This window comes from Hyla sarda, chromosome 3 (assembly GCF_029499605.1).
Source record: "Hyla sarda isolate aHylSar1 chromosome 3, aHylSar1.hap1, whole genome shotgun sequence".
Classification (NCBI taxonomy): Eukaryota; Metazoa; Chordata; class Amphibia; order Anura; family Hylidae; genus Hyla; species Hyla sarda.
In genome coordinates this window covers 296,739,850-296,760,987 of record NC_079191.1, presented here as the reverse complement: position 1 = coordinate 296,760,987, position 21,138 = coordinate 296,739,850, and the positions used below count along the sequence as shown (strand labels likewise).

The 21,138-nt window shown below is 45.4% G+C and overlaps 1 protein-coding gene across 3 annotated transcripts in view; it reads left to right on the top strand.

The window, feature by feature from the left end:
- The window catches only part of PGBD5 (piggyBac transposable element derived 5), a 442,361-nt gene that overhangs the window by 123,926 nt on the left and 297,297 nt on the right, over window positions 1-21,138 (top strand). The window lies entirely within an intron of this gene.

Below are 21,138 nucleotides of genomic sequence, written 5' to 3'. Positions count from 1 at the left end.
TGTAGTTAGGAGAAAGAAAACTAATAAACTTCTTCCTGGCGGGGGGGGGGGGGGGGTTGGATGGATGGATGTTACCTGCCATGCTGCTGTGAGCTTTGTCCCTGACTGCTGCATTGAGGGAGATTTCGTTGCCAATATGGGACCCATGAAGCCCAAAAAGAGTTTTAAAGCTGAAGGGACCCCTGGGTCCCTATTTCCAACTTTTTCTCCCCCCCTGGCCCCTCAGACCCCTCACCTCCAGCATGTGACTCCTGGTCAGCGCCATCTTTCTCCACGCAGCTCTCCTTTCTGCAGGCACCGGCTGACGCCCAGACATCTCAATCACCTGCAGCTGACCCAGCGCCGCCTGTCTGTGGTAACCGGGGTGAGTCCTTGCTCTCCCCACCCCCAGTGACTGCTCTCCTGCTGGATCTGGAGCATTCGGAGTGCCAGGCTCCCCTCCTCCCTTGCTCTCTGGCGCAATCGCCATATCGAGGGAGCATGGGGCTGAATGGCTCCAATCCTGAACGGCCGCAATAACCGCTGCCCTGTAAAGCAGCGCCTGTCAGCTCTCCAGCCACAACAGCTGTCTTGACGACTGCTGTACCCTGTCTGCTGCCCCTTTCAGCCGACCTGGAGGATTCAGCTGAAATGGCTGCTCTGGCTCCGGTGACCCCGCCACCTGACTATGCCTTGGGCCCTGTGAACTCCCATTCTCTTTCATTCTGCTGAAGACGCCCCAGCTTCACCTGGAACCCTGCACCCACCTCAGAAGCCCTCTGGACTTGTGGGGTTGCCTACTCATGCTAGGGGCCACACCACCCCCCTGACCCATTCTGCCTGCAACAGTCACCCAATGGGTGTTCTGGACTATCTCCCAGCCCCTCATAGGGGTCTTCCAGCTTGTCTTCCTGGCTGACTTGGACTGACTTGGACCCTGTGCCTGCAGCTGCACAACCTGCTACCCCTGCTCAGGACACCTCCCTGGGACCCTTGCCAGGACCCGCTACCTGGGCTCCAGACTACTGTTCTCTGTCAAAACATCCCGGAGGATGCGGAGGCCTTTCAAATCTTAAGTGGCCATCCGGAGCTTTGACTCTCATCATTCTGCTCCTGTCTAAACAGGACCTTTCTTCTTTAGCAATTGAGCTGAAATCTGCCTGGCGCCAGGACCTCCAAGTGGTGCAGGCGGATGACGGATACCCTGCATACTACTGTTTAAGACCTCCAGACTTTCTGACCGAGGGTTCAGAAGACAGTTGATGACCTGCAGGCTGCGGTTGTCACGCATACTCGCCATCAACAACTCCTACTCGGTTTCCCGGTCGCCATGACAGCACCACCTGAGAGAGGGACTCCGCCCCTAGGGACAGGAAACCTTGAGGATAAAATGAAGAACCCTCCTCTTTGGCCTCAGTCTGTTTCCTGTCCCTAAGGAAGCCTGTCTGGGGCGGGAGTCCCTGTCTATTGGATAAGAATGCTGAGGTCACGCCGGAGCTATTTTAAATCACCGTAGTCTCTATGTATGGGAGATCCTGATCAGTCTCCCTAGTTTGGGAGATAGTCTGGCTCCACTATTCCTGCCCGTTACCTGATTGTCAGCACTGGTGTCCGGGGTCACGCGTGGGTCTGAGCAGGCGGCAGAGTAACAGAGGAAGTCCTCCTGTTTCTCTCTGCACATGTCTCCATGGTAGTGGGACGCCGGAGGTAGAGTCGGTGCTGGATATGCATCACAGGGTCAGGAGACGCGACCCGGATATGACGTCATTGACGGCGTTTCTCAGTGCGGAAGTGTGATAGTATTTTGGCCACAGCCCCACAGGACATCATCTTCCGTGGTAAAAGCCAGTCCGCAGTAGCAGTCTGCAAGCATGAGCTCCAAAGAGGACCCCAGACGGGACCCTGCTGAATCGCCAGCGAAAACCCCATCCTCTGTAGCCAGCGTTTCCTGAGTGAGTGTATCCATTTAATTATGGGGATCTTTTTTAATACCTAGTTTGGTCTTATTTCATTTTAGGGTGATGCCCCTAGAAAATCCAAACACCTTGAATGTAATACATGTAAAACAAGGTTACCTCAGGGCTATGAAAAGATGACCTGTCCGTCATGTGTGCCCAAGGTTTTTTCAGCCGAAGTCCCCTCGCTATTGTCTTCTATGCAAGATTTAATTAGACTGGAGATACAGGATTAATTAAAAACAGCTTTAAGTTCTGCTCCTACTTCTGCTCCTACTCCTGATACCCCTATTACCACAGTTGTGCAGCCAAGGGGGTCAGAGGAGAAAGGAATTGCTGAGACTGCTGAATCTGATGAGAATTCCTCTTCAGTAGAGGACACCACTTCAGGGAGACCTTTCTTTTAGGCAGAAGACACTGATAATTTAATAAAAATTGAAGATTTTCCTATCCTTGGTGAAGGAAAATATAGATTTTATTAAAGACAAAACGCGAGTATTATGCTTTTTAAACCTCTTTTACTTACTCAACAGCAAAAGAAAAATACATATATAAGATGATATGTATGAGAAAAACTTTAAACGTAAGGTATAGCGTAGCCAAACATGCTACCTTTCACATTAACCAATAGTAACACAGGATACATAATAAAGGTGACAGTTTGTATAATATCTTCCTCTTGTTTTTCTGCGAAGGTAGTAGAAGTATGATAAAGAAAAAACAAGTCCGATAACATAACAGGGATTTCCTGGAAAGAACATCCTTAAACATGGGCAGCTTGTTAGGCTGGACTAGTAAGTGACATAGTATGAGTTCTTGAAACGTAGGTCTCTGAGAAGGAATCCATGCCCATTGGAGAAACTTCATCCAATAACAGAAGTGTCGTCTGGAAAGATGTCATCTTAGACAGCTGTGAAATAAATTAGAAATGTTATAGGGATGGGATATAAGGGAGGGATAATACTCGCGTTTTGTCTTTAATAAAATCTATATTTTCCTTCACCAAGGATAGGAAAATCTTCAATTTTATAACAAGACAAAACGCTCCTATTATGCTTGTTTAAAGCTAGAGTAATAAATATATACATCTAAGGACATAAGTATAAATCTACAATAAAACCATAGAAACGTGAGAATCAGGTCTAAAGTAGAATGTTTTGAATGTAGAGTCCGAAGACCAATTGGCAGCTTTGATTATATCAGAGAGGGAAGCACCAGATTGAAACATTTTTGTGGAAGATGCGCCTCTAGTAGAATGGGCCGTGAATGTTGAAGTGTCAATACCTGCCATGGTCATGGTAAATTTAACCCAACGAGCTAAGGTGGTGGAAGAAACAGCATTGTGAGGTTTACAATAGGATATAAGTAACTGAGAGGAATAGGCAGAACGTAAAGATTCAGTCTTAGATTCATAAGAACGTAAACAACGAACCACACAGAGTTTAGGGTGATGAGGAAAAAACGGATAAAATACCGACTGTAAGTTGGTTTTGGTACGACGATAAACGGTAAATATGACCCCATCTGGAGAATATTGTCTTCTAGAGACATCAAGGGCTCTAACATCAGAGATGCGTTTGATAGAAATGCACAAAAGAACTGTAAGTTTAAAGGAAAGCAATTTAAGAGAGAGAAAATCATTGTCTTCCCAAGAAGTAAAAAGATTTAATACAAGATTAACGTCCCAAGTAGAGTTATATCTTGGTAAGGGAGGGCGACGAAAACGGATGCCCTTTAACAGTCTGCAAACGAGAGGATGTTTACCAACAGGGATAGAGTCAATTAGAGAATGTTTAGCAGAAATGGCGGATCTTTATACATTTATGGTCCTGTAGGCTTTGCCGGAATCAAAGGAAGCGGAAAGGAAATTTAAGATGTTGGAAATAGATGTTTGTAAGGGATCCAAGTCCCATTGAGAGCACCAATGAAGCCAAATTTTCCAGGCTGATCTGTAAGCAGATTTGGTGCCTGGAGCCCAAGCGTCTGATAAGAGTTCTCTAGTTGTGAGAGAAAATGGCGAGAGTGATCTGGAGTGCCTGAAATTAGACAAGCAATTAGGACTAATTGATCCGAGAGAATTAGAGGATCCAACAGTAGATCCGGAAGGGATGGAAGGATTCGTGGGTAATCTATTAATAGTGGAAGAAGTTGAGGGAACCATGATTGAGTTGGCCACCAGGGAAGAATTGTGACCATAGTAGATTTCCGAATTGATACTTGAAGAAGAAGTCTTGGAATTAGGTTGAAGGGAGGAAATGCATAGAGAGTTTCTGGAGGCCAAAATTGTAGGAATGCGTCTGACCCTAGAGCATCCGGGTCTGGTCTCCAACTGAAAAATTGAGGAATTTGACGATTCAGTCGAGAAGCGAACATGTCTAATTGGAGGGGGCCCCATAATTGATCGATTGTCCGGAATATGGAAAGATGAAGTTTCCAGTCGCTGAAATCCGTGAGAAAGCGAGAGTTCCAATCCGCTATGGAGTTGGAAATTCCTGGAAGGTATTCCGCTTTCAAAATGATATGCCTGTCTAGACAGAAATGCCAAAAATCTTTGGCAATATCGGCAAGGGACTTGGAATTCGTTCCGCCAAATGATTTATATATTGGACTGCGGAGATATTGTCCATGCGAAGTAAGACACAGCAGTGAGATGAATTCTTGACAAAACTCTTTAGAGCGAAGGACCCAGCTAAAAGTTCTAAGCAGTTGATGTGTAGCTGGGATTCGAAAGGAGACCATTTCCCTCCAGTAGAGAGGGAGCCGCAGCGAGCTCCCCAACCTGAGAGACTTGCGTCCGATTCTATTATAATATCCGGGTTCGGATAAAAAATGGTTTTTCCATTCCAAGTTTGGATATGGGAGAGCCACCAAAGAAGTTCTTCCTTGGCGTCCTGCGATAAACGAATCTCGTCCGAGTATCCCAGGCCATCCCTCAAATGCTGGATCTTCAATCGCTGAAGAGCTCGATAATGAAGAGGGGCTGGAAAGATAGCTTGAATCGAAGCTGATAGAAGACCCACTATTCGAGCAATGGATCTCAGAGAGATAAGATCTTTCTGGAGAATTTGGCGAATTTCTTTCCGAATAGTTTTTAATTTCTTGGGTGGTAGACTCAGAGTAGTTGACTGAGTGTTTATTAAGAAACCCAGAAACTCTAATTCTTGGGACGGAGTTAATATAGATTTTTTGAAATTTATCAGAAATCCCAAATTGGATAGGAGAGATAAAGTCCAGTCCCTGTGTGTGAGAAGAAGGGATGGAGATTGTGCCATGAGAAGTATGTCGTCGAGGTAAATGATGAGGCGTACCCCTCGACTTCTTAAAAGTGCTACAATCGGTTTTAGAAGTTTTGTGAAGCACCATGGGGCCGAAGATAGGCCGAATGGAAGGCAAGTGAATTGCCATATCTGATTGTTCCATGGAAATTGAAGAAATGGTTGGGATGAAGGATGAATTGGGATAGTCAGATAAGCATCCTTCAGATCGATTTTTATTAACCAATCATTTTTTAGTAATAGGTCTCTTAGGAGGTGTATACCTTCCATTTTGAAATGTCTGTACACAACAAAATTGTTGAGTAGTCGTAAATTGATTACAGGTCTGTGACCTCCGTCTTTTTTGCTTACTAGAAATAGGTTGCTGAGAAAACTCACATGAGTTTGTTGGACGGGTATAATAGCTGCCTTCGTAATAAGGTCTTTTACCTCTGTATCTATCAGGAATTGATCTGATTTTGAAAATTGGATTGGATGAGGTGGATTGTATTGAATAGGAGGGGATACAAAGTCTATGTGGAAGCCTGAAACTGTATTCAGGATCCAGGAGTCTGATGTAATCATACTCCAATTGTTCAAAAAATGCATGATCACAAATGCCCAATGGAATGTTGTGGAAAGAAAATGGAAGACTTACCTGAAGAAGGTCTTGCTCTTGGGATTCCACGTTGACCTCTGGGGCGCCAGGTTCTGGCTCTATAGGGGAAAAAAGGAGTGGGGTTTGGGGGTTGAGTGGGGTAGAAGGGTTGGGGGGGTTGGTATTGTTGGAAGGAGCCTCTCTGCTCCTGCCTTTTCCGGCCCTGGTAAAAACTCTATTGGAGAATACCTTTTTTAGGGAAGATTGAGCTTTGGTAATTGAGGAGAACATGCCAACATACTTCCCCATCTGTTGAATGAAATCATCCCCAAATAACATCCCTTCAGTGGGCCTAATAGATCAAGGAGTTTGTCTTGGCAGGATTTAAAACTCCTGTCAATTCCTTTTTTCGGGTTTTTACCCGTTTTCATTAAAAACTTGTTTAGAATTGGGTCAATTTCAGGTGTTACAGAAGAATAATGGGGAAGAGTGGGGCGAGGGCATTCGGCTTTCATCTTATTTCTAGTAGACCTATCAAGTGCTTTATTGATTCTGGCTGTCATGAATTGTGCTATTAGTGAATTAGGTAACCATTCACCTGATCGGGGATGACGGATCAGGGATGGATCAAAATAAGCTGCATCCTGTTCGGATGGAGCAAAATCTTCCTGTATGACAGGGTCTTCAATAATTTCTCCACTCTCTTGTGAGAGGTATTCACTTTCCTCAGAGAGATCATCCTGAGGATCAGAAGAACCATCTGACTCAATTTCAATGAAAGAGTCCGGTTTTTGCCGCTTCGCGGATTTTTGAGCCCTTAAGTTATGTTCTTCCTCACGGGCTGAGGGTACAATATGTGTCTCGGGGACACAGGTCATGTGGCTAGTAGTAGGAGCATCAATAAGGACATCCTCCTGGCGACCCTTTTTTAGATGTTTTTTTAGAAGGGATGCCGTCACCAGAGATATGATGTCTCTTGGCTTTAGCTTTTTTATGGATATTAAATCCTTTAGCTAGTTTAGAAACAGAGGTCTCAGGAGACCAATATAGGTCTGAGGGAGTTTTTGGATTAGATGTAGTGGGATGAGCCAAAGCCATAGAAATTGACCTAGAAACACTATCTTGCAATACCGTAACAGCGGATTGCAAGGCTGAGTGGACAGAGCGTGCCACTGAGGAATCCACTAATGCCTGAATATTATCCAGGTTGTAATTGTCAGTAACCGTAGGTTGAGGGCGAGTATCTCTTGGGATAGCCCTGGATTCAACTGACATTTCCATATTAAATTAGTGTAGATAAAATAATAGGGAAAACAGGAAATTTGGGATAGAAAATAAACAGATTTTCTATGAAGAGAAAATCTGAATAAAATTTTTTGCCAAAGTACCTAAAATTGGCCACAAGGTGGTAGCAGAGGCTAAGGTAATGAATTAATAGTTAAAAATACTGAAGGAAAGCAACTAATAGTATTATTAGTAACTAAATGGAGGAGGCTGAACGGGAGGCTGCTCACTGACTGGCTGACAGGAACCGTCTGAGAGACGGGTTCCCGCCCACGGCAGGTGATGACCACTCTGCCGAGATCGCGCGAGAGCCGAGATCCAGCGCACAAGATGGCGGCGGTGACGCAGCAAGAAAAGAAGATAGAAGATGTCGGAGTTCCGTGGAGATTAGGAACCAACGATGGATAGAAGCGGGGAACGGAGGACAAGGTAAGTAGTCAAAGTAGAATCGGAGATGAAGAAAGGGGCAAACAATAAGAAATTATGTGAAAATATAGGGAGAAAATGAATGTAAGATATAATGTACTGTAAATAAGAAGATATGGCGGCAATACAGTATATAATATTAAATTAAATAAATTAAATAATAATAATAGAGGGGATTGCTAAATATATATATACATAAATATACAATAGGTATACAGATATATACACACAACCAAAGGGGGGAAAGAGAAATTTAAATAACAGTGTTAAACAAGGAATATGATCAATAAATATTTATGGGAATGAATATATAAATTAATACAGAAACAATAATTAAGTATATATCAATTAAATCAATATATAATGGACACTCATCTATACTCTCTGCTGAGCAGCAAAAGAAGAGGAAGATATTATACAAACTGTCACCTTTATTATGTATCCTGTGTTACTATTGGTTAATGTGAAAGGTAGCATGTTTGGCTACGCTATACCTTACGTTTAAAGTTTTTCTCATACATATCATCTTATATATGTATTTTTCTTTTGCTGCTGAGTAAGTAAAAGAGGTTTAAAAAGCATAATAGGAGCGTTTTGTCTTGTTATAAAATTGTACAATTAGCCATGAATATTGAAGATCCTAGGGAAGAAAAATAATTTCAGGACATGATGTTTGAAGGATTAGAGCTAAGAAAACGTAGAGCCTTTCCCGTCCATGATGCATTTCTGGGTTAATTAAAAAGGAATGTGAAAATCCTGAAAGGAAGGCCTTTCTACCTAGAGCTTTGAAAAGAAAATATCCATTTGACAATACTGAGTTAACCGAATGGGAAAAGGTGCCTAAAATAGACGTAGCTATTTCCAAAGTCTCCAGTAAAGGTGCCCTTCCTTTAGAGGACTTAAGGGTTGTCCGTGACCTTATGGACAAAAAATCTGAGACTTTTTTGCGTGGAACATGGAAGGCCGCCACTGCCTCCTTTAAAGTGTAGCTCCCACCAAGTAATATATAATATAATCTGTCCCTACCTATTAGTAATCTAGCCCTAACCCCCTACCTGGCTTTAAAAAAAATTAAATCGCTTTAATAGAGCAGATTTAGTGCTTCTAAATCTGCTCTATAAAGCAGGGCAGGAAGCAGCGCGTCCCAGCAAGCGCAACGTCACTGATGCCTTGCTGGGCGCTTGCTTCCGCCCTCAGATCGTCTATGCAGCGCTTCTGTCGGGAGCGCGCATAGATGATCTGCCAATAGCACGGCAGGCAGCTCCGGGGTCTCCTCCTCCCTGTTTACCTGTGCATGTGCTATCCAGGGAGGAGGAGTAGAGGAGCATCGCCGGCCTGCCGTGCACGATAATACTGCCGAGACCCGGGACCGATTACAATAATGGTAGCTATTCTAAATAACTTACCCATCCGGAGGATCAGCGCAGCAATGAGTGCGAGCGCTGCCTCCGGACAGGGTAACGGGGGCGGGCGGGGCCGCGCGCGAGGCCAGTGGAGCTGGCCAATGCGCGTAGCCCCAGTTATCAGTGTGCTTGCTCTCGCCTGTTTGATTGACAGGCGGGAGCGAGCACAGCAGTGCCTGGATTTCGACTCATTGCCAGGCTGAAATGAGTCGAAATCCAGTAGTGACGTCACTGCTGAATGCATTCGGCCACTAGGAGGGCGACCCCTAGTGGCCGAATTTAAAAGTGATTTTAAACTTGTTTAAAATCACTTTTTTTAATTAAAGTATATTAGAGATATGTTGTAGTACTTAAGTACTGCAACATATCAATTTTTTTACTTCATGACAGTGCCCATTTAAGCCTAGTGTTGCGGCTTCCTGGGTTGCTAGGTCTCTGATTATTTGGTTGGATCAGCTATGCTCAAACATTAAGAATCAGGTTTCTCATGAATAGTTATTAAATGCTATGCCTCTTAATAAAAAATCTGCAGCACTCATGGCAGATGCATCATCAGATGCTCTTAGGTTATCAGCTAGAACTGCAGCGCTTTCTAATTCTGCCTGCAGAGCTTTGTGGCTAAAGACCTGGTCTGGTGACATCACTTCAAAGAACAAATTTTGTGCTCTTTCTTGTGAGGGAAAATTACTGTTTAGGCCAGTATTATCAGATATTTTAGAAAAAGCAGGGGACAGGAAGACATTTTTTTCCCCTTTCCCCTTATAAGTCCAAGCATTATTTTCCCCCCAATAGATCAGAGGATTCTCCAAGGTAGCGTTTTCCCCAAAAAATCCAAAGGGTATCTCTTAACCAGGCATCCACAAGTTCTAAAAAATTTAGTTAGCAATGACAGTCTGGGGCGAGTCGGAGGCAGACTGAGAAACTTTGTGGCAAACCATTTCAAACAATTCTTGGGTCTTAAGCACCTTAAGAGAAGGTCTTTGCCTAGAGTTTCTCAGTCTCCCGTCGACTCTCCTAAGGGTGACATCAAGTTACTCGGGACCCACAGGGTAATTTGCACTTCAAAAAGAAGTCCTGTCCCTGCTAGAAAAGCAGGTTCTTGTCCCAGTACCTCAAGAAGAAGTAGGGTTAGTTTTTTATTCTACCCTCTTTTTGGTAAAAAAAAAAAAAAAAAACAGACAATACTTACCTTACCATCATAAGTCTAAAACCTCTAAACCAGTACCTCGTCTACAAAAGAATTCAAAATGGAGACAATTAATTCAACAGTAAACCTGTTAACAAAAGACTGCTATTTTGGGTGGCAGGACGGGGAAAACGAAAGTTAACCCCCTCCCCTCTGCCCCGATCTTCTATTGGTCGTCGCTTCTGGCGACCAATAGCAGGAATAGGAGGGATGGTACCCCTGCCATCTCACTCTTATCCCTTCATGGGGATTGTGGGTGTATTGGACAACCGCGATCCCCCTTATATTCCGGGTCACCATAAACCTGTAATGACCCGGAATCGCGCAAATCGCAAGTGTGAATTAATTTGCTGCGATCGTCGACATGGGGGGGTCTGATGACCCCTTGGGCGTTTGCACGTGATGCCCGCTGAATTATTTCAGCGGGCATCCCGGTCCGATCCCCGCATGACGGGGGCAGGAATTCTCTATGACGTGCGCGTACGTCATGGGTCCTTAAGGGGCTAAAGTGGTATCCACGTGTCATCAATCTGCATGGCCAGTATCTTAATATGCCTAAATCATATATAACATTTGTATAGTCATCATAACTAAATTTTATACTGTGGTATATTATAACATTACTAGTGGATACTACCATAAGAAAGTATATGAAATATATTGTTTAGAAATATCTGCCTATATCTACCAATACTATATCTAAAATACTATTATTCCTGAATTAATCTATCAGGCAACTCAAATTAGAAGATTGGACACCCCAAACATTATTTAGACAATTTAACACCGCATTTAGCTACATAGCTATATATAATAGGAATAATCCTTATAATGCCATAACTGTCTATCAGTTATATAACCATCAACATCATTACAATAGGGCAAAGTAGCATATTAATGCTTCAGAGATCATATTATAAGATCATATATAGGAATGGTTTTATAGAACCTGTATTTCACCTCTGCTGCATCTTCACATTAGATTGGTGGTAACACTTTCAGGGACAACGGGATCATATAAATCTTCTTGTAGCTCAAGGTTGGTAAATCCAGGGCTATTGTGTTAAGATTGAAAGATCTAAAAGTATTTGATTATCTCAAGACTCTGTCATTGTTTGGTAAAAGCACTGTAGATATACCATTGTCTCAAATTTGGTTTTGGACATCTGGACTTAATACACTTCCATTGTATTTTACTTTCCTGGAAACCAATTTTAGTATCTGCCTACCTTTGTGAAAGACTTATGTCAACATTACAACACAAACTAGAATCTTCTAGCTTTGAAACACTTGTCAGAGCTAGGAAATTAAATATGGAGAAATCAAATAATATTCTAATATACATTTTTTTTGTCCTATGATTAAGCCTGACAATTGCCATCCTAAAAAAGTTAGATTGGATCATAAATTTGGAAAAGCCATCCCTGGTCCCAGAAAACAAAAACTTTTTCTAGGTATAATCCTAGATTCTCAACAACAAAAGTCTTTTCTTCCAGACCAGAAAAAAAAATAAAATCCAAAACACAGTGAGAAGTAAGGGCTTGCCAGTCCATTTCTATAAGAAAGGGGATGTCTTTATTGGGCCTATTTACTGCAGCCATCCAAGCAGTGCCTTGGGTTCAATTCCACTCAAGGGCTCTACAAGAAAATCTGCTCAGCTGTTGGAACGATGCAGTAGAAAGTCTAGACAAAATGTTTCCCTTGTCTCAAAAAACCAAAGACTCACTCCTCTGGTGGTTAATAGAAAACAATCTGAGAAAAGGCCTAGACTGGGTCCTAGAAAGTCCCAATATTCTCACAACAGACGCAAGCCCATGGGGATGGGGGGCGCATTCTGGGGAATTACGTTTTAAGGGTCGTTGGGATCCTCAAGAGTCTACCCTTTCTTCAAATGCAAAAGAACTTCCGGCAGTCTACCATGCTCTAAAGGAGGCGCAACACCAGCTGTACCCGAAAAATGTAAAGATCTTTTCAGACAATTCTACTACAGTGTCTGTCATAAACCGCCAGGGCACTACAAGAAACGAGTTGCTTATGCAGATTGGAGAAATAATTTTTTACTTTGCAGAACCATTCTTTGTCCGCTGTGCACTTGAAAGGGACTTTAAACACAAAAGCAGACTACCTGAGTCTCCCACATTTATATCAAGGCGAGTGGAGATTAAACCCAGAAGTTTTCAAACAAGACAGGTGCAAAAATTTTGCTCTTTAAATCCAAAGGACAGACCTTGGGCAGTGAACGCTCTAACACAGTCCTGGAAGTGGGAACTAGTATACATAGTCCCTCCTCTTCAGTTACTTCCCAGAATAATCAAGAAAATAAGAATGGAGAAAACTCGAGCTCCCTTTTTTGGCCACGCAGGGCTTGGTTTTCGGCTCTGAGAGAGCTGTCACTGTCTTATACCTGGGTCCTTCCGGAACTGCCAGACCTTCTAACCCAGGGTCCAGTGTCTCATCCGCATGTGAGAAGTCTCCACCTGACGGCTTGGCATTTGAGAGGATGACACTCAGGGGCCAAGGTATTTCAGATACTGTGATAACTACTTTACAGGCCAGCAGAAAAGCTATAACTAACCAGATCTATTTCAGGGTTTGGAAGACTTTTTTGAATTTTCTAAACCAAACTTTTTCTGCAAGATCTGTTCCGGACATTCCAAACATCTTAGATTTTTTGCAATTAGGTCTGGATAAGGGTCTGAAAGTTGCCACTTTAAAAGTTCAGGTGTCCACTTTAGGGACTCTATATAACACCAAAATTGTGGATAACCCCTCAAAATGCACTCAAAAGGCTTTCTATTACTAAGGTCCCAAAGGTTCCCTGGTGGGATCTTTCTTTAGTATTGAATTTATCAGAGCCTTTTGAACCTTTTAGATGTCATTTCTCTAATAAATGTAGTCCTTAAAACTGTACTATTAGTAGCAGTTACCACCGCTAGTAGGGTAGGAGACCTTTCACCCTTATCCAGTGGGGGACCTTACACAAATATTTTGGAAGATAGTATGTAAAGTTGTTTCCACTTTCCATGTATCACAATAAATTGTACTCCTGTCATTTTGTTCCAATCCTTCCAATGACTGAGAAAGTTCTTTTAGCTCCTTAGATGTTAGAAGATGTGTCCTTAAATATCTAGAAAGGACTAGGGATTTCAGAAATTGTAATGCTCTTTTTATTCAATTTGCAGGGAAAAATAGGGGCAATAGAGCTAGTAGTAATTCCCTGTCTAGATGGATTAAACAGGCCATTAGTTTGGCCTATTCAGTGTCAGGATTACCTGCCCCAGTTGGTCTTAGAGCTCACTCAACCAGAGCTGTAGCTGCCGATTGGGCAGAAAGAAGGGGTGCTTCTATAGATCAGATCTGCAGGGCATCTACCTGGTCTTCACTACATACTTTTTTTCGTCACTACCGGGTGAATGTTGGGAGCTCTTCTTTTGGTCGCAAGGTCTTGTAGTCAGTTATCCCACCCTTATTGTTTTATCTCTGATATTCTCTCAGGTGGTGCTGTCATGGCGACGTGGTCCACTTCTTTTTGCCTTTTCTTCAAATATGTTATGTTATGCTTACTAATTAAGAAGGCTCTTCTGGTCTCTGAAACTCACTGAGGCAGAGGAGGAGGGTTCTACTTTTTATCCTCAGGTTTCCTGTCCCTAAGGACAGAGTCCTCTCTCAGGTGGTGCTGTCATGGCTCTGCTGCAATGACTCGGTTACTGCGTTCACCAGAAATCAACACAATTTCTATCCGCTCCTCACGTGTTAACCTCGATGACATGTCAATGGCTGTAAACAAAGAGAAACTTGTAAATAACTCATGAAATAATAAAGTTATGTTAAAACCAAGCACACTAGTGTTTTTCTTGGGAAATTCCTAATAAGTTTGATGTGTCACAGGACCCTTTTCCTATTGAAAAAACAAAAGTTTGATTCAAAATGGTCGACTTCAAAATGGCCACCATGGTCACCACCCATCTTGAAAAGTTTCCCCCCTCACATATACTAATGTGCCACAAACAGGAAGTTAAAGGAGTACTCTGGTGCTGAGTACTCCTGCTCTGTCCTGCCCGGGCTGCAAAAAACATGAAAATGAACCATCACTCACCTTCCTGGGTTCCTGCGGAGCACCACTACAGCTGATCGGTCCTCCGATCCATCTTCTTCATACTTCCATGTGAACGAAGCGTCACATGGCGCTCAGCCTATTATGGGCCAAGGCAGAACATCACAGCGGCCGAAAATAGGCTTAGCGCCATGTGCCGCTTCGTATCCCGGGCAGGACGGAGCAGGAGTACTCTGCACCATAGTACTCCTTTAATATCACCAACCATTCCCATTTTATTAAGGTGTATCCATATAAATGGCCCACCCTGTATATGTATAATATATATAAAGCCCTTCCCTAATAAAAACTGAAAGCATCCCCTTTTCCCCATAAAAAAAAAAAAACTGTCACATGACATTTAAAATAGTATCATAATTGGTATCGGTGAATACTTAAAAAAAAGTATCGGGACATCCCAAATAAATAGATTTATTTGGCATGACTATCTCTCTTACAAGAGAATTTCTTATCTAGGAAAATGCAAAAAAACCACTGTATGTATCAACAATTAACTACGAATATAAAGTACAATAAGTTAAAAAAGGAATTTAGTTTAAAACTAGTTTTAACTGTAACACACACACACGCATATATGTTACGCCGAGCGCTCCGGGTCCCCGCTCCTCCCCGGAGCGCTCGCTTCTCTCTCTCCGCTGCAGCGCTCCGGTCACGTCCTCTGACCCGGGGCGCTGCGATCCCGCTGCCAGCCGGGATGCGATTCGCGATGCGGGTAGCGCCCGCTCGCGATACGCACCCCGGCTCCCCTACCTGACTCGCTCCCCGTCTGTTCTGTCCCGGCGCGCGCGGCCCCGCTCCCTAGGGCGCGCGCGCGCCGGGTCTCTGCGATTTAAAGGGCCACTGCGCCGCTGATTGGCGCAGTGGTTCCAATTAGGGTAATCACCTGTGCACTTCCCTATATTACCTCACTTCCCTTGCACTCCCTTGCCGGATCTTGTTGCCTTAGTGCCAGTGAAAGCGTTCCTTGTGTGTTCCTTGCCTGTGTTTCCAGACCTTCTGCCGTTGCCCCTGACTACGATCCTTGCTGCCTGCCCCGACCTTCTGCTACGTCCGACCTTGCCTTTGCCTACTCCCTTGTACCGCGCCTATCTTCAGCAGCCAGAGAGGTGAGCCGTTGCTAGTGGATACGACCTGGTCACTACCGCCGCAGCAAGACCATCCCGCTTTGCGGCGGGCTCTGGTGAAAACCAGTAGTGGCTTAGAACCGGTCCACTAGCACGGTCCACGCCAATCCCTCTCTGGCACAGAGGATCCACTACCTGCCAGCCGGCATCGTGACAGTAGATCCGGCCATGGATCCCGCTGAAGTTCCTCTGCCAGTTGTCGCTGACCTCACCACGGTGGTCGCCCAGCAGTCACAACAGATAGCGCAACAAGGCCAACAGCTGTCTCAACTGACCGTTATGCTACAACAGTTACTACCACAGCTTCAGCAGTCATCTCCTCCGCCAGCTCCTGCACCTCCTCCGCAGCGAGTGGCCGCTCCTGGGATACGCTTATCCTTGCCGGATAAATTTGATGGGGACTCTAAGTTTTGCCGTGGCTTTCTTTCCCAATGTTCCCTGCATCTGGAGATGATGTCGGACCTGTTTCCCACTGAAAGGTCTAAGGTGGCTTTCGTAGTCAGTCTTCTGTCCGGAAAAGCCCTGTCATGGGCCACACCGCTCTGGGACCGCAATGACCCCGTCACTGCCTCTGTACACTCCTTCTTCTCGGAAATCCGAAGTGTCTTTGAGGAACCTGCCCGAGCCTCTTCTGCTGAGACTGCCCTGTTGAACCTGGTCCAGGGTAATTCTTCCGTTGGCGAGTATGCCGTACAATTCCGTACACTTGCTTCAGAATTGTCCTGGAATAATGAGGCCCTCTGCGCGACCTTCAAAAAAGGCCTATCCAGCAACATTAAAGATGTTCTGGCCGCACGAGAAATTCCTGCTAATCTACATGAACTTATTCACCTAGCCACTCGCATTGACATGCGTTTTTCTGAAAGGCGTCAGGAACTCCGCCAAGATATGGACTCTGTTCGCACGAGGCGTTTCGTCTCCTCGGCTCCTCTCTCCTCTGGTCCCCTGCAATCTGTTCCTGTGCCTCCCGCCGTGGAGGCTATGCAGGTCGACCGGTCTCGCCTGACACCTCAAGAGAGGACACGACGCCGTATGGAGAACCTCTGCCTGTACTGTGCTAGTACCGAACACTTCCTGAGGGATTGTCCTATCCGTCCTCCCCGCCTGGAAAGACGTACGCTGACTCCGCACAAAGGCGAGACAGTCCTTGATGTCTACTCTGCTTCTCCACGTCTTACTGTGCCGGTGCGGATGTCTGCCTCTGCCTTCTCCTTCTCTACAGTGGCCTTCTTGGACTCTGGATCTGCAGGAAATTTTATTTTGGCCTCTCTCGTCAACAGGTTCAACATCCCGGTGACCAGTCTCGCCAGACCCCTCTACATCAATTGTGTAAATAATGAAAGATTGGACTGTACCATACGTTTCCGCACGGAGCCCCTTCTTATGAGCATCGGATCTCATCATGAGAGGATTGAACTTTTGGTCCTCCCCAATTGCACCTCGGAAATTCTCCTTGGACTTCCCTGGCTTCAACTTCATTCCCCAACCCTGGATTGGTCCACTGGGGAGATCAAGAGTTGGGGGTCCTCTTGTTCCAAGAACTGTCTAAAACCGGTTCCCAGTAACCCTTGCCGTAACTCTGTGGTTCCTCCAGTAACCGGTCTCCCTAAGGCCTATATGGACTTCGCGGATGTTTTCTGCAAAAGACAAGCTGAGACTCTACCTCCTCACAGGCCTTATGATTGCCCTATCGACCTCCTCCCGGGCACTACTCCACCCCGGGGCAGAATTTATCCTCTCTCTGCCCCAGAGACTCTTGCCATGTCCGAATACGTCCAGGAGAATCTAAAAAAGGGCTTTATCCGTAAATCCTCCTCTCCTGCCGGAGCCGGATTTTTCTTTGTGTCCAAAAAAGATGGCTCCCTACGTCCTTGCATTGACTACCGCGGTCTTAATAAAATCACGGTTAAGAACCGCTACCCCTTACCCCTCATCTCTGAACTCTTTGATCGCCTCCAAGGTGCCCACATCTTCACTAAATTGGACTTAAGAGGCGCCTATAACCTCATCCGCATCAGAGAGGGGGACGAGTGGAAAACGGCATTTAACACCAGAGATGGACACTTTGAGTATCTGGTCATGCCCTTTGGACTGTGCAATGCTCCTGCCGTCTTCCAAGACTTTGTCAATGAAATTTTTCGTGATCTGTTATACTCCTGTGTTGTTGTATATCTGGACGATATCCTAATTTTTTCTGCCAATCTAGAAGAACACCGCCAGCATGTTCGTATGGTTCTTCAGAGACTTCGTGACAACCAACTCTATGCCAAAATTGAGAAATGTCTGTTTGAATGCCAATCTCTTCCTTTTCTAGGATATTTGGTCTCTGGCCAGGGACTACAGATGGATCCAGACAAACTCTCTGCCGTCTTAGATTGGCCACGCCCCTCCGGACTCCGTGCTATCCAACGCTTTTTGGGGTTCGCCAATTATTACAGGCAATTTATTCCACATTTTTCTACCATTGTGGCTCCTATCGTGGCTTTAACCAAAAAAAATGCTGATCCCAAGTCCTGGCCTCCTCAAGCAGAAGACGCCTTTAAACGACTCAAGTCTGCCTTTTCTTCGGCTCCCGTGCTCTCCAGACCTGACCCTTCCAAACCCTTCCTATTGGAGGTTGATGCCTCCTCAGTGGGAGCTGGAGCTGTTCTTCTACAAAAAGATTCTTCCGGGCATGCTGTCACTTGTGGTTTTTTCTCTAGGACCTTCTCTCCAGCGGAGAGGAACTACTCCATCGGGGATCGAGAGCTTCTAGCCATTAAATTAGCACTTGAGGAATGGAGGCATCTGCTGGAGGGATCAAGATTTCCTGTTATTATCTACACCGACCACAAGAACCTCTCCTACCTCCAGTCTGCCCAACGGCTGAATCCTCGCCAGGCCCGGTGGTCTCTGTTCTTTGCCCGATTTAATTTTGAGATTCACTTTCGTCCTGCCGATAAGAACATTAGGGCCGATGCTCTCTCTCGTTCCTCGGATGCCTCAGAAGTTGATCTCCCTCCGCAACACATCATTCCACCTGACTGCCTGATCTCCACTTCTCCTGCCTCCATCAGGCAGACTCCTCCAGGAAAGACCTTTGTTTCTCCACGCCAACGCCTCGGAATCCTCAAATGGGGTCACTCCTCCCATCTCGCAGGTCATGCGGGCATCAAGAAATCTGTGCAACTCATCTCCCGCTTCTATTGGTGGCCGACTCTGGAGACGGATGTTGGGGACTTTGTGCGAGCCTGCACTATCTGTGCCCGGGATAAGACTCCTCGCCAGAAGCCCGCTGGTTTTCTTCATCCTCTGCCTGTCCCCGAACAGCCTTGGTCTCTGATTGGTATGGATTTTATTACTGATTTACCCCCTTCCCGTGGCAACACTGTTATTTGGGTGGTCGTTGATCGATTCTCCAAAATGGCACATTTCATCCCTCTTCCTGGTCTTCCTTCTGCGCCTCAGTTGGCTAAACAATTTTTTGTACACATTTTTCGTCTTCACGGGTTGCCTACGCAGATTGTCTCGGATAGAGGTGTCCAATTCGTGTCTAAATTCTGGAGGGCTCTCTGTAAACAACTCAAGATTAAATTAAATTTTTCCTCTGCATATCATCCCCAGTCCAATGGACAAGTAGAAAGAATTAACCAGATCTTGGGTGATTATTTGCGACATTTTGTTTCCTCCCGCCAGGATGACTGGGCAGATCTCCTTCCATGGGCCGAATTCTCGTATAACTTCAGGGTCTCTGAATCTTCCTCCAAATCCCCATTTTTCGTGGTGTACGGCCGTCACCCTCTTCCCCCCCTCCCTACCCCCTTGCCCTCTGGTCTGCCCGCTGTGGATGAAATTTCTCGTGACCTTTCCATTATATGGAGAGAGACCCAAAATTCTCTCTTACAGGCTTCTTCACGCATGAAGAGGTTCGCGGATAAGAAAAGAAGAGCTCCCCCCGTTTTTTCCCCTGGAGACAAGGTATGGCTCTCCGCTAAATATGTCCGCTTCCGTGTCCCTAGCTACAAGTTGGGACCACGCTATCTTGGTCCTTTCAAAATTTTGTGTCAAATTAATCCTGTCTCTTATAAACTTCTTCTTCCTCCTTCTCTTCGTATCCCTAATGCCTTTCACGTCTCTCTTCTCAAACCACTCATCCTCAACCGTTTTTCTCCCAAATCTGTTCCTCCCACTCCTGTTTCCGGCTCCTCGGACGTCTTCTCGGTCAAGGAAATCTTAGCTGCCAAAAAGGTCAGAGGAAAAAATTTTTTTTTAGTGGACTGGGAGGGTTGTGGTCCTGAAGAGAGATCCTGGGAACCTGAGGACAACATCCTAGACAAAAGTCTGCTCCTCAGGTTCTCAGGCTCTAAGAAGAGGGGGAGACCCAAGGGGGGGGGGTACTGTTACGCCGAGCGCTCCGGGTCCCCGCTCCTCCCCGGAGCGCTCGCTTCTCTCTCTCCGCTGCAGCGCTCCGGTCACGTCCTCTGACCCGGGGCGCTGCGATCCCGCTGCCAGCCGGGATGCGATTCGCGATGCGGGTAGCGCCCGCTCGCGATACGCACCCCGGCTCCCCTACCTGACTCGCTCCCCGTCTGTTCTGTCCCGGCACGCGCGGCCCCGCTCCCTAGGGCGCGCGCGCGCCGGGTCTCTGCGATTTAAAGGGCCACTGCGCCGCTGATTGGCGCAGTGGTTCCAATTAGGGTAATCACCTGTGCACTTCCCTATATTACCTCACTTCCCTTGCACTCCCTTGCCGGATCTTGTTGCCTTAGTGCCAGTGAAAGCGTTCCTTGTGTGTTCCTTGCCTGTGTTTCCAGACCTTCTGCCGTTGCCCCTGACTACGATCCTTGCTGCCTGCCCCGACCTTCTGCTACGTCCGACCTTGCCTTTGCCTACTCCCTTGTACCGCGCCTATCTTCAGCAGCCAGAGAGGTGAGCCGTTGCTAGTGGATACGACCTGGTCACTACCGCCGCAGCAAGACCATCCCGCTTTGCGGCGGGCTCTGGTGAAAACCAGTAGTGGCTTAGAACCGGTCCACTAGCACGGTCCACGCCAATCCCTCTCTGGCACAGAGGATCCACTACCTGCCAGCCGGCATCGTGACAATATATATATATGTGTATATGTATATATATATATATATATATATATATATATATATATATATATATGAAACGTAGTAAATTTGAGTAGCCGTATTAGTCCAGTGATGCAGATGCAAATCATAAAATGTTGCAGTATCTTGTAATACCTTTTTTTTATTGGACTAACAGCATTTTGTAGAGACAAGCTTTCGGGATTCCTCCCTTGCTTTGGACTTGATAAAGGGAGGAATCCCGAAAGCTTGTCTCTACAAAATGCTGTTAGTCCAATAAAAAAAGGTATTACAAGATACTGCAAAATTTTATGATTTGCATCTATAAATATAACCAAAGAATAAGTTGGCCAGCACTATTTGATTCCAAACTATTGTATAGACCTGGCTCACAGGTGCAGGCTGCTGGGCTAAATATACAGTAACAGGAGAATACAGCAGCACACTGCTAGCACAAAGATATAGATAAAACATGAGTATATAGATAGAACATAAAAAGCTATACAGCTGTAGTGCAATAAATGAAAATATGAAACTATGAAATTATGAGGTACTTAGCTTGCGAATTTGGCGGCCAAATAGCGTGGACCATCCCACCACGGTAAGGTGACCTCATTCTGGGACGGACCCTACACTATGAATATGCCTCTGTGTGAACAGTTCAACAGGCATTGCAAGGTCTGAAACATCCAAGGCACCTTATATACACCTAATAGAGGTGGGTGGGGTGCAGGAGCCAACAT